Genomic DNA, 13,999 nt, shown 5'->3' with positions numbered 1-13,999 from the left:
TATTTCTCTCTCTCTCTCTCTAACTGATACGGTTTGGATGTTTGTCCCCTTCAAATCTCATGTTGAAGTGTGACTTCCAGTGTTGGAGGTGAGACCTAGTGGGAGGTGTTTGGGTCATGGAAGCAGATCCCTCATGAATGGCTTGATGCTGTCCTTGGGGTAAAGAGTGAATTCTCACTGTTAGTTCATGTGAGAGCTGGTTATTTAAAAGAGTGTGGCATCTCTCCCTTCTCTCTCACTTCTTCTCTTGCTATGTGACATACTAGCTCCCCTTCCTTTCCGCCATGACTAAAAGCTTCCCGAGGCCTTACCAGAAACTGGGCAGATGCTGCACCTTGCTTCCTGTACAGCCTGCAGAACCATGAGCCAAATAAACCTCTTTTCTTTATACATTACCCAGCCTCAGGTACTCCTTTATAGCAACACAAAATGGACTATCACAATCACCAGGCACCATGTACTTAATATGTACGATGTAAATATATAATGTAATATTATATATTTAACATATATTATAGTTATATTTTTAACATACATATACTTCTATATAACATTAAATTATGTAACATATTAAATAATACACAATAGTTTTATTTACATACAATTCACATGCTATACAATTCATCCATTTAAAGTGTACATTTCAATGGTTTTTAGTATGTTCACACAATTGTGCAACCACTACCACAATCAACTTTAGAACATTTCTTTGCCTCAAAAAACCCCCAAATGAAACCCTGTATGTGGCTTGGCACAGTGGCTCACACCTGTAATCCCAGCACTTTGAGAGACCAAGGCGGTGGATCACTTGAGGTCAGGAGTTTGAGACCAGCCTGGCCCACATGGTGAAACTCTAGCTCTACTGAAAATCCATAAAAAATTAACTGGGCATGTTGGTGCATGCCTGTAATCCCAGCTACTCAGGAGGCTGAGACAGGAGAATCACTTGAATCCAGAAGCAGAGGTTGCCGTGAGCCAAGATAGCACCACTGCACTCCAGCCTAGGTGACAGAGCAAGACCCTGTCTCTCAAGAAGAAGAAGAAAAAACCTGTATGCATTGCAGTCACTCCCCATTTCTCTCCAATCTCCCTCCCAAAGTCCAAGGCAACCACTGATCTACTTTCTGTCTCTATAAACTTGCCTGTTCCTGACATTTCATATAAATGGAATAATCCAACATGTGGCCTTTTGTGTCTGGCTTCCTTCATTTAATGTAATATTTTCAAGGTTCATCCGTGTTGTAGCAAGGATCAGTACTTCAGTCCTATTATGTTGGAATAAATTCCATTGTGTGCATATAGCACATTTTGTTTATCCTTTCATTAGTTGATAGACATTTGGGTTGTTTCTACTTTTTGGCTATTATGAATGATGCTGCTGTGAACATTGGTGTACAAGGTTTTGTGTGGATATATAGTTTAATTTTCCCCAGGAATGGAATTACTGGGTCATAAGGTAACTCTTTTGTTTTTCTAAGGAACTACTATACTGTTTTTCAAGGTGGCTGCACAATTTTACATTCCCTCTAGCAGAGTATGAGGGTTCTGATTTCATCACATTCTCTCCAAACTTTATAAAGTTCCTTGGGGAGCCTGCTTCGACAAACAGGGCACTAAATGGTAATTCTGCAAACACTCATTTGCTGACAAGTAGGCACCCTTCAGCATCAGTCACCACTTATTCTTGTTTGCACCATTAGTTTACCTCTTTTTTTCCCTAGTGACCAAAGATATTGTGATAAGAGTTCATTCAAGTTACCCTAAAGTTCCAGATTAGTGGGGTTTGACCATCCAGGAAATCTCCTATCAGGCAGTTTGCTGCTTTCAGCTGTCATCAGTTGATTCATTCATTCATTCAGCAAACATTCTGTGAGCACCTATCATGTGCCAGCCACAGTGCCAGGCATTAGGTACATGAATATGAATCAGACTTGTGGTTTTATGCTTATAACCACTTGAGGTTCTAGGATCCTTTTGAGAATCTGATGAAAATTTTGGACCTCCTTCCCAGAAAAGCTTGTGCCCACACAGACATATGTGCATAATTTTATGTGTTTATGGCCTCCTTGAAGATGATCAACAGATTTATTAGGGAGTCTTCTTGAAGGTCATACAAAGATTTCCAGGTTCAGAATCATTGTTATATTCCAATAAATGAACAAAAAATATGGTGCCTTATTTGTGTCATTATTATTATACAACACTTTGAAGTTTGATTCCTAATCAAAGATTTTCTTCCTCCTACTGCAGGATTTGTGGACTTTGGTATTTGAACCTGGGTGCCTAGGCTCTATGCATGGGGTATTTGGGGTGCTGCAGCTTCAGCAGGCAGCTCTATAGGCATGCTCCCTGCCCTCATGAAGCCTGCAATCTGGGGATGGACTCCTGTTCACACCTGACCTAGGCTCTCTCAGAAATAGTCGATGGATCTCATGATATCATCTGAGCTCTGGCTCTCATCAAGAGTATGCCAGGGCTGGGCACAGTGGCTCATGCCTGACATCCCAGTGCTTTGGGAGGCTGAAGTGGAAGGATCGCTTGAGACCAGGAGTTTGAGACCAGCCTGGGCAACATGGCCAGACCCCGTCTCTAAAAAAATGAATTTGATTTTTTATAAAAGCAAAATAAATAAATAAATAGAAACAAAGAAATAAAAAACAAAAACAGTGGGCCAGGAAGAATCAAGGATGAGATGAGCAGAAGAGAGGCATGCAGGCAGTGGTGTCAGCATGCCTCGATCACACCAGCATTGGGAACCTCCAGTGAAGATGGGTGTTGCAGGTTACTGAGTCCAGCCTGGTCTTTTAGATGACATCAGGGCCCAATTAAGGGTTTAGGAGCAAATACACCTTGACTGGTAGAAACCAAGAGGGGACATCTGTGGGCGTGCAACAAAGCCAACGAGTGTGGCCACAAACAACTTCAACATCTGGAAGGTCTATGATGACATTTTATGGTGTTTTCTACATCACACAACCAAAATCCTATTAAACCAAGGAGAAAGAGCAGATTCTCTCGCCTGCATCCTGAAGGAGTGCATCTGAGCAGATATAGGAATCTTTCTGGGGTGAGTGATTTCTGGGGTGAGTGACATCTTTTTGGCATGAGTGATTCACAGGTTTCTTTTGCTGAATGCTAGGTAACTTCTTGGGGCTCCCATTTCCTTTCTCTCTCCTCAACATCACACAAAAGGAATGTGGAAATGTATGGACCAGGAGGCAGCCAGCTGCTGCAGAGCAGGCACTAAAGGAGCACAAAACAAAACCTTATTTATGAACCCTGGGTGTCTTGGAATGGGACTGTCCGAGAACAGGTAAGCCTGGGAAAATGGAGGCAGGTGTTGATTTCAGCATGGGCCGGCTCCTCAGATGCTTATGTTCTTGTGCTTATGGGCTTCTCATCGGTCACAGGCTCCTTTGAAAAGCTCTGGACTCTTTCCCCATATACTATGGTGAACAATTTGAGGAGGAGTTTGAATCATTGCAGGACAATCATGGGTCACTGGTAGTCCCTAGAAAGCAAATCTTACCTTGTGTAGTCCACTGAGGGAGGTGAAATGTGGTATGTACTGCAATTATTGCTATTAAAGAAGCTTACAATAATCAAAATCAAGTATTGGCAAACTTTTTCTTAAAGGACCAGAGAGTAAATATTTGAGGTTTTTGTGAACCATACAGTCTGTTGTTGCAACTTCTCAGCCCACCGTTGCAGTGTGGAAACAGCCACAGACACTGCATAAATGAATGGGCGTGGTTGTGGGTTCCAATAAAACTTCCCTTACGAGAACAGGCAGTGTGCTGAATCTGGCTCTTGGGCTATAGTTTTCCTACCCCTGATAATATTATAATAGTTTTTAGGAGTGAACACTCACCATGAGCCAGGAGCTGAGCTATGTGTTTGTGGTATTATCCCCATTTCACAGAAGATGAATCAGTTTCAGAGAGGTTTCATAACTTGCCCAAGGCCATGCCGCTAGTAACTGATGGAGCAGAGATTCTGATTTCATTGCTTTGTTCCTAAGAAATGGTTACAAAAAGTATTATGAAGGATGGGAAGTTAGAGACATAATGATATTGTTATTAAATTATTGTAAGTATCAACTAACAATACATAATAAGAACATTTCTTGAGAGTCTTCTATGTGCTGAGAACTATGCTAAGTGCCTCCTACAGTGCTAGTGTCTGAATGTTGTGTGTCCCTCCAAAAATTCATATGTTAAAATCCTTACCTCCAAGGTGAGGGTATTAGGAGGTGAGGACTTTTGGGAGGTGATTGTGTTGTCTTGATGAGGATTAGTGCCCTTACAAGAGGCCCCAGAGAGGACCTCCCCCACTCTGACATGAAGTTACAGTGAAAAGATGGCTGTGAGGAAGGGCCCTCACCAGACTCTGAATCTGCCAGTGTCTTGACCTTGGACTTCCCAGCCTCTAGAACTCTAAGCAATAAATGTTTGTTGTTTATAAGCAACCCAGTTATGATACTTTGTTACAGAAGCCCAAATGGATGAAGGCATACTGATTAACACAAATCATCCCCACCACAACCTGCTATTACTATTATTATGCCCATCAGGGAACTGAGGCACAGAGAGGTTAAGCCACTTGCCTTAGGTCACACAGCTGGCTAGTATGAGGGCAGGACTCAAACCTACACTGTGCCCTCTACCTCCCCCAGTTGCTATTTTGAAGCCCACACAGGCTACAATAATATCCCATTTCTCATCTGATAGGGCTTGGGCCCTGACTAATAGCAATGTAGCCCTACATGAAGATCCTGGGCTCCCAGCTAACAAGCAATACCCTTTTATTTCCCGGATCATGGGTTGGTCCTAGGAGACGATCCTGTGTAGCTGGGGTTTAACCAACTGATCAGGAAATATTTTAATATTTACAGAACTGGTACAACTATCCTAGCTGTGCCACTATAAGGTGAGGGCTTTCTAAGGAGGCCGGCCTGAGTGGTGGGGTGCGTGGATGAGCAGAGCAGGAGGCCCAGGTGGTGACCAGAATTCCCTGGGCATCAGGTTCCTAGCGCAGATGCCAGTAGAGGGATCTGAGGCCTGGGACCCCTGAGCAAATAAACTCAGTCCCTGGGCCTCACCCACCCAGGCCCAGGGCCAGCGCCCCCACTTCTCCCGTCTCTCTGCAGTGGCAGCAGCCTGAGTCCTGAGTCAGAGGCTCCCACAGGAAAATAAACTTTCTGTACTAAGAGGAGGAGGGGGAAGCTTACTTTTCAAAAATAGGAAAGGCAACCCCGTTGCTATGACGAATTCCTCGTGTTGCTCCGTGTTTTTGAAAATTTTTTATTTTTTTTTATGACCCACATAAAAAGGTACATACAGCCTCGTTGTAAAAATACATGGAAAAACCTCCATCTTATGCCCGATTCAAGTGAGGATCAAGATGTGAGGCAAGGAGAGCTTGTTTTAAAGCCTTGAAGGCTCTGGGATCTCTGACATTTGGGGGCCCCACCCCACATCATGGTGAACCTCAAAATGCGTGTTTCTTATAAAAATATCTGGAAAGGTTTTAAAATAGTTCATACAATCTGGGCTCTTATGAAAAATAAATTATTCATCGTGTTCTCATGACTTGTGCTCTTCTATTTCCAACGACAGGAGGGCCGTGGAGGTGCAGCTGATTCACTCATGTATTGCAGACGTTGAACCAGACGTTTATTAATTTTGAGGTCACAGTTTCCTTTTGGTGTTCTGGGGCCAACTAGCTTATGATTACAGGTTTCAAATATCTCTGTGGGCCCTTAACAAGCTGGTGGGCTCCAGGTTCTGGGCCCCAAGTGTGGGGCCATGGGGGCAGGGCCAGGGTCAGGAGCACCAAGCAACTCCTGGGGCCTCAGTTTATCCATATGCAAAATGGGAGTGTTTCAGGATAAAATATGTAGAAAGTTGGAGATAGGGAGAAAGAGGAAGGAGAAAGAGGATATAATGGTGAAATCGATGGGATAGAATACAAATAATTGGCAAATTGTTTATATTTGGCAAATATAAATAACATATTTATAAATAAATATAAACTTACCATATTATTTATATTTACAAAATATATTTATAGTTATAAATGCATTTTTACAAAATATATATTTACAAAATATATATTTTACAAAATATATACAAAATATATATTTACAAAATATAAATAATTTGGTAAATTGGTAAATATAAACTTAAGAAGTTCTTAAGTTTATATTTACCCTCGGTTGCCAATTATTTATATTTTAATAAATGAATATAAATTTAAAATATTTTAATTAATATAAATTTAAAATAGTTTATTAAATAAAATATTTATTTAAAATATTCTACCACATAAAATATTTATTTAAAATACTTTAATAAATAAAATATTATTTTAAATACTTTAATAAATATATTTTAATAAATATAAACTCCCTATAATGGAGTTTCTTGTACTATTCTTGACACTTTTTTGTAAATTTGAAATTACACAAAAATGAAAAGTCCTCCCCACACCCCAGGTAGTGGTGGGAAGAGGGGGTGTTGGATTAATTGGGAGACTTTGAGCTGTGCTCAGATGAAGCCTGGGATGACCCCAGGGGACCCAGCACGTCGAAAGAGGTGGCTCCACTGTCCCCGTCTTCCTTAACTAAGCAGGTCCATTTCTGTATGCCTTGTATTTTGGGGCTCCATATGGATTCTTCTGGGGAAAAAGGGGTCCTTTAAAAAGAAAGCCAGAGACTGGTGGCTGTGGAGGTGCCCCAGGACTTGGGTCTAAGGATTTTGATATGGTTTGACTCTGTGTCCCACTCAAATCTCATGTCGAATTGCAATTCCCAATGTTGAGGGAGAGACCTGGTGGGCGGTGGCAGTCCAGAGAGACAGATGTGCACATGGTGAAGTGAAAAAGCAGTGTGATTTGAGAGAGCATGAATGTGTTGGCCAAGTACAGATCTGCTTGGCAGAAGGATAATCAATGTTCCCAGGTAGATGGGAAGAGAAGAAACAATCCTGGAAGGCTGCCTGGAGGAGAGGACATCTGAGCTAGATTTTGAAAGATGACCAGGAGGTTACTGGGTGACTGGGCACATGGTAGTTAGAGGGTATTTCTGGCCAAAGGGGCAGTTCTAACAAAGGTGTGGAGTCTTTAAATTGCATGATAGGTTCAGAGAAGGAGGGGAAGAGGTAGGCCATGCAGCTAGGGGGATGGCCAGGGGTGAGGCCACCAGAAGCCCCTGTGTCTGTGTGTGTGAAATGGGGGCTGGTGGAGTTCTCTGGGAGTTGGGAGATTAGATCAGCTGCTCAGGACTTGCTGTGTGGCTTTAGGCAGTCACTAACCTTCTCTGGGCCTCCATTCCCCATGTCTCTCCCCACTGCATGTCTCTCACCCCCAGAAGTGGAAGCTTTCCCAGAACGAAGCTATGTGCAGTGGGACATCACCTGAGTGTTGGGAACAGCCACGGGTCTCACCAGCTCCGAGCTCCTCCCGTCCCCGTCTGGGCTCCAGGAAAAATGCTCTAGAACAACCTTGCCCAGCCCTCCGAGCCCTCCCAGGCGTCCAGGGTGGTCCCACCACCCCCAGAGTGGAAAACTGCCTTTTGCAGAAGGGGTTGGGTAGGTGGGGTCCCCAGAGCTCACCAGGGAGCAGTGGGCCTTGCCCACCCCCATCAGAGAAAACCCCTCTGCTGGCCTTAAAAGTGGGGCCTCCTGACTCCCCATCCTCACTGGGGGCCGTTAAGCCTTCAGTGCTGTTAACCCTTTCCAGCTTGGACAAAAGTCTGGGGTCCTGGATGCTCATCTAATGGACGGAACAGACTAGGCTGCCAGTTTTTTCCTTCTGTTTCTCTTTCTCAGTTCCAAAACCTCAACTTCACAACTGTCTGTCTTTCCACCTCCGTCTCCAAGTCCTCAAGAAACTCCCTCCTCCTTCTCTGAGCCTGGTCTATAGGTCACAAGTAACTCTCACGGTTCCTCAAACACACTGCACAGACATGAATCCTGTTTCTAGTAAAATATTTGTCTGGGGGCATAGCACGTGTCTGGTGACAACTCAGTGCTCGACTTTCCTGTCTTGGTAACTCTGCAGTCCTCTCCGTGGTTAAGAACTAAAACTCAGCCTTCAGAAAGGCTTCCCTGGGTCCTTGGCCCAGCTGGCCTGAGTTGGTTGCTGACTTTGGCCATCCATTTATTCATTCATTTAACATATACATGTATTGAGCAGCTTCTTCATCCCTGGCCCCAGTCCCCGTCCCCCTGGGGCTTTAGGTGCAGAGGGAGGAAATATACATTGCACACATCATCATGGCATTACGGTTGAGGATGGTGCTGCGGTGGAGGTCAGGGTGCCATGAGAGGTTGGGAGAAAGTGACACTTCAGCTGACCTCTGAAGGTCCTGCTCCCCCTAGGTTTCTTTCCAGCTGTGCCATCCCTTTAGTTTTTCTCCATCTTGGGAGATGAGGTTGGCAAGAGCCAGGTTATGGGGGATTTTGATAGATCAGAATCAAGACACTGTAACAGGGAGCCATGGAATGTTGTTGAGCAATGGAGTGACACAGAACAAAATAGAACATCAGGATGGCCAGTTCTGCGTGTCCCAAGACACAATTGAGGGCCTGCATTTGGGAATGTGGCCTTTTTCCCCCTCATAAAACCCACTTCCTGCGCAAGGTATGTGGCCTTTTTAATGCTCAATAGAAGGGGGTGGAAATCCAATATTTACTACATGACAGTTGTGCTAGACTCTTTTCTAAGCATGTTATGTGTATCAACTCTAATTTTCCCACCAACCTTCTGAGGTAGGGACTCTATTAGATTCAGGGAGGTTAGGAAATTGCACAAGCCCACACAGCTAGCAAGTGGAGCAGAGACTCAAACCCAGATCTGCCTGCCCCCAAGCCCAGTGTTCTGGTCTTCTTGGAAACAGCTCTTGTATTAGATTTCTACTGCTGCTATAATAAATCACCACAAACTTAGTGACTTAAAATAATACAGATTTGTATCCCCACAGTTCTGGCGCTCAGAAGTCCAAAATGAGCCTCATGGGCTAAAGTTAAAGTTTTCGTGGGGCTGGTTCCTCTTGGAGGCTGCAGGGGAGAATCTGTTCTTTGCCTCTTCTGGTGTCTGCAGGCTGCCCACACACCTTGGCTTGTGGTCACATCAGTAAATCTCTGCTTTCTTCATCACCCTACTGCCTTCTACCTGCTCTGATCTCCTGCCTTACTCTTATTAGGACTCTTATTAGGACACTGGGCTCGCCTGGATGATCCAAGCTAATCTCCCCATCTCAAGATTTGTAATTTAATCACATCTGCAAAATCCTTTCCATTTTACCACCTAAGGTAACATAGGTAACATATTCTCGGGTTCTGGGGATTGGGATGTGGGTATCTTGGGGGACCATTATTCTGCCTGTCACAGACTTCCAGCCTATTTTGCCCTCTGCTCCTTTAAAGGCTGCTTGCATCTTCAGGATGTGTTAATTGCCGGAGAATCTTTTATTTTTATTTTTATTTTTAAGACAGAGTCTTGAGTGGTGGCCCAGGCTGGAGTGCAGCAGTGCCATCTTATCTCACTGCAACCTCAACCTCCACCTCCTGGGTTCAAGCAATTCTCTTGCCTCAGTCTCCCATAAAGCTGGGATTACAGGCATGTGCTGCCACGCTTCGCTAATATCTTTTTTAGTAGAGACAGGGTTTCACGATGTTGGCCAGGCTGGTCTTGAACTCCTGGCCTCAAGCAATTGTCCTGCCTCGGCATCCCAAAATGCTGGGATTATAGGCGTGAGCCACCATGCCTAGCCTGCCTGAGAATCTTTCCTGGTAATTAAGGGGTTCTTAGAGAGCATCATATCTCATTTAAAATGGGGAGTTTCACCGGGTGTGGTGGCTCACGCCTGTGTCCCAGTACTTTGGGAGGCCAAGGCAGAAGGATCACTTGAGGTCAGGAGTTCGAGACCAGTCTGGCCAACATGGCGAAACCCCATCTCTACTAAAAATACAAAACTTACCAGGTGTGTTGGTGCATGCCTATAGTTCCAGCTACTTGGGAGGCTGAGGTGAGAGAATCACTTGAACCCAGGAGGCTGAGCTTGCAATGAGCCCAGATCTTGCCACTGCACTCCAGCTTGGGCAGCAGATTGAGGGAGACTGTGTCTCAAAGAATTTTTTAAAAAAGTAAATAAATAAAATGAATTCTCCAGCAGGCCAGCTTCCTGAGCATAGGGCATGGCTGTCTTGTTCACCAGCCTGTGCCTGCCACAGAGATGGGGTCCAGTAAGCATCTATTGAGCACTGAATGAACCAGAGAAGGTACATGACTCACCCAAGGTCACACAGCCCATCTTTGGCTGAAATAGAGGAGCTCTCCTTCCCATGTGGCCTGTGTATGCCTTAAAGAAAGTCCAAAGTAGGCAGAGTGTGGACTTAGAGAGGATCCTTCATGTGGCAGGAAGCATCTTTGAAGGCCTCCTTTGGTTGGGAGCCTCTCTGGTGAGCCTAGTTTAGCCACTGATGATCAGGGAGGCTGGGGAAACTGTTCAGCTTTAAGTAGAGTGTTAGGAATCTGTGAACACTAAAGATCTGTCGGAAGGAGCTACCCAGTGGCTTGGGAATGAGATATAAGCTCCATTACACTAGGCACAGCCAGTACTGGGAGAGGGAGTGGTAGGGGTGGAACCAGTCCCTGCTGAACCAGTCCACCCTGTGCCAATGGGACAGAGTTTAGTTGGAGGACAGCATGGGATGAGAAAGGCGACCCTCCTCCCACTCCAGGTCCAGGGCAGGCATTGCTCACGGATCACCGAGTCCCTTCCAGCCAGGCCAGGATGTGGCCTCAGATTCCCTTTAACACAGAGCTCCAGGAATCAAGAACCAGTCAACCCGGGCTGGACCTCAAAAGGAAGCTTGACCTTCCATCCTGATTTTATATGGAGCTGCCAGGGGTGTACACAGAGGTTTCTCTGAGAGTCCTAGAGGAGACTGCTTCTCTCTCAAGTCCCAGTGTCCCCAGGTCAGCCCTTAGATTTCAAAATCCTATTTAAAACAAAAGCACAAAACCCCCTACAACCAAAACAAACACTTTTTGCTCCAAGAAAGAAAAGCCAAACTGTTCAGTCCTGTTCAAAAGGGTGGCCAAAGGCCCGTGGCTTCAGATTGTCCCACAGCCACCAGGTGGAGAGTCATAAGCCAGGCAGCCCCACGCCTTCCTCACTGGCCCAGTGGGGCTGTGGGTTCCCACCTCCTCTGCCAGCCGCCCAGGGGCCCAGCTGGCTGGGGGACCAGTGTCCTTGCTCTGCCAGTTGTGGCTCCTAGCTGATGAGACCCGAGCCTAGGGTTGGCTGGGAGGCCAGAGGCAGACGGAGGACAGCCACAGCCACAGCCATAGCCACAGCCACAGCCACAGCCACTGCCGCAGCCACAGCCACAGCCACTGCCACAACCACAGCCACAGCCACTGCCACAGCCACAGCCACAGCCGCAGCCACTGCCACAGCCACAGCCACAGCCACTGCCACAGCCACAGCCACCTCCAGGGAGGAAAAGGCATGTCCAGGAGTCCATCCTCCGGCTGGCTTTACCCAGCTCCTCTTCCATAGTCCCCGTGTGCTTGATCTTCCTTGAAGGCTGCCTTCTGGCCTCCTTCTCCTCTCTCTCACTCTCCCTCCTCTCCCCCACTCCTTCTCCTCCCCTCTCCTTTATCTCCCTTTCCTCCCCCTCTTCTCTTTCCCCCTTCCTCCTTCTGACCCCCCTCCTCCCCTTCCTTCCTCTTCCCTCTTCTTCTTTTCATCTCCCTCCTCCCTTTCCCTCCTCCTCCTTACCCCCTCCCCCTCTTCTCCTCCTCCCTCTCCCCTCTCCTCCCCTTGGCCCCTCCTCTTCCCTCTTCCTTCTCTCTTCCTCTTTCCTCCTCCTCTTTTCATCTCCTTCCTCCCTTTCCCTCTTCCTCCTTACTCCCTCCTCCTCGTCTTCTCCTCCCCCACCCTCTCCTCCTCCTCTTTCTTTCTCTTCCCTCCTACTCCTCTCTTCTTCCTTCCTCCTCCTCCCTTTCCCTCCTCTTCCTCCTCCCCCTCCCCTCTCCTCCACTTGGCCCCTCCTTTTTCCTCCTCCTCCTCCTCTCCTTTTTCCCTCCTCTTTTCCTCTCCCTCCTCCCCTTTCCTCTTCCTCCTCTTCCTCTTCCCCTGTCCACAGCAGATGAGGAAACTGAGACTCCAAAGGTGAAAGGCCTTGCCCAAGTCACACAGTTTACAGTGACAGAGACAGGAATTCAAACCAGGTCCGTCTGCTATCGAAGCCTCTGTTCTTAGCCACTATTCTGTGCATTGGCAAGGTGACTTGTTCCAGGACCCAATTCAATGGATTCCTAATTGAAATGCCTGTATCAGTGATCTCAAACTTGAGCAAGCATCAGAATCCCCTGGAGGGCTTCTTAAAACCCAGATGGCTTCCTGGAGTCTCTGATTGCCTAGGTCTGCAGTGAGGCCCAAGGGTTTGTGTTTCTAACAAACTTCCTGGTGAGGCTGCTGGGACTGGTCTGGAAAGTGGACTTTAGGGACCTCTGGTCTCTATTAGATGATGATATACAAGATCCCTGCCACGTTATGGAAATATCCTCTCCTTTTACCAGGAGAACTTGGGGAATGACATAATTTGGCTTTGTGTCCCGACCCAAATCTCACCTTGAATTGGAATTCCATAATCCCCACGAGTCATGGGAGGGACCAGGTGGGAGGTAATTGAACATGGGGGTGGTTTTCTCCCCATCTTGTTCTCGTGATAGTGAGTGAGTTCTCGTGAAATCTGATGGTTTTATAAGAGGCTTCCCCCTTTGCTTGGCACTCATTGTCTCTCCTGCCACCCTGTGAAGAGGTATCTTCCACCATGATCGTCAGTTTCCTGAGGCCTCCCCTGCCATGTGGAACTGTGAGTCAATTAAACCTTTTTTCTTTATAAATTACCCAGTCTTGGGTATTTCTTCACAGCAGTATGAGAACGGACTAATACAATTACTAACTTCTGGGTGACCTTGGGTGAGTCTCTTGCCTCCTCTGGGTTCAGTGTTCTCATCTGTACAGTAAGTGTTTGGATAAGATGTTTTGTTCCCTAGATAAGCACAAAGCAGAAGAGAGCAGAGAGGAGAGTTGGGTAGACTGGGCCTGACTTCTGACTGTAGAGACCTGTGTGACTTCGGGCAAGAGACTCAGTCTCTCTGGGCTTCAAGTTATCTGTGAAATGGAAAAATGAAATTAGATGGTTTCCAAGAGTAAAGCTCACTGAATTAAAGGATCGAGGATGGTGGGGAGAGGTCGGTGGGGTTCTAAGGCTGATCAGACGATGAGGACATAGTCCTCCACCTGCCCAAGACTTTGAGGCCCAAAACACAGGTTTCTCTCCTTCTCTCCCTCCCTCCCCGTCTCCCTCTCCCTTCACCTTCCCCTCCTCCCCATTGCCTTCCTCCCTGCCCTCCCTTTTCTTCCCTTCTTTCTTCTCCTCCCTTCCCCTCTCTTCCCCTCCCCTGCCCTTCCCTTTTCTTTTCCTTTCTAAAAATATTATTTTAGGCAGTCGTAGGCAGTCTTGGCTTTGGAATCAGACAGACTCGGATCCAGCCATGGCTCGGTCAGCATGAGCTGGGCGCCTTGGGCAAGACGACTTCTGCTCTGCGGCCCTAGCATCCTCACGTGTAGAGTGGGCAAGTGATGCCCCCCCGATGTGGGTGGTGGTTCACACGGCTTACTCCATGGAAGCACTTGGCACAGGGGCCCACGTGGGCACTTCTGTTATTTCTTCAGTCTGGAGGCCAAGGGAGGGTCTCGGAGCCAGGCAACATAGTTGGAATCCCAGCTTTGTCAGCTGCTGGTGGTGTGGTCCTGGGCAAGTGACTTAATCTCTCTGTACCCCAGTTTCCTTATTGGTAAGACTGGGGTAGTAATAATTCCTGTTATCTAGGGTTGCCGTGAAGAGTAAGTACGCGTCGCCTAGCACGCTGCCTGGCTGTCAGTTGTTTTGATTATTCCACTAATGATGGTGACCAC

Source organism: Nomascus leucogenys, chromosome 10 (genome assembly GCF_006542625.1).
Source record: "Nomascus leucogenys isolate Asia chromosome 10, Asia_NLE_v1, whole genome shotgun sequence".
Classification (NCBI taxonomy): Eukaryota; Metazoa; Chordata; class Mammalia; order Primates; family Hylobatidae; genus Nomascus; species Nomascus leucogenys.
Note: the sequence above shows the minus strand (reverse complement) of the source record.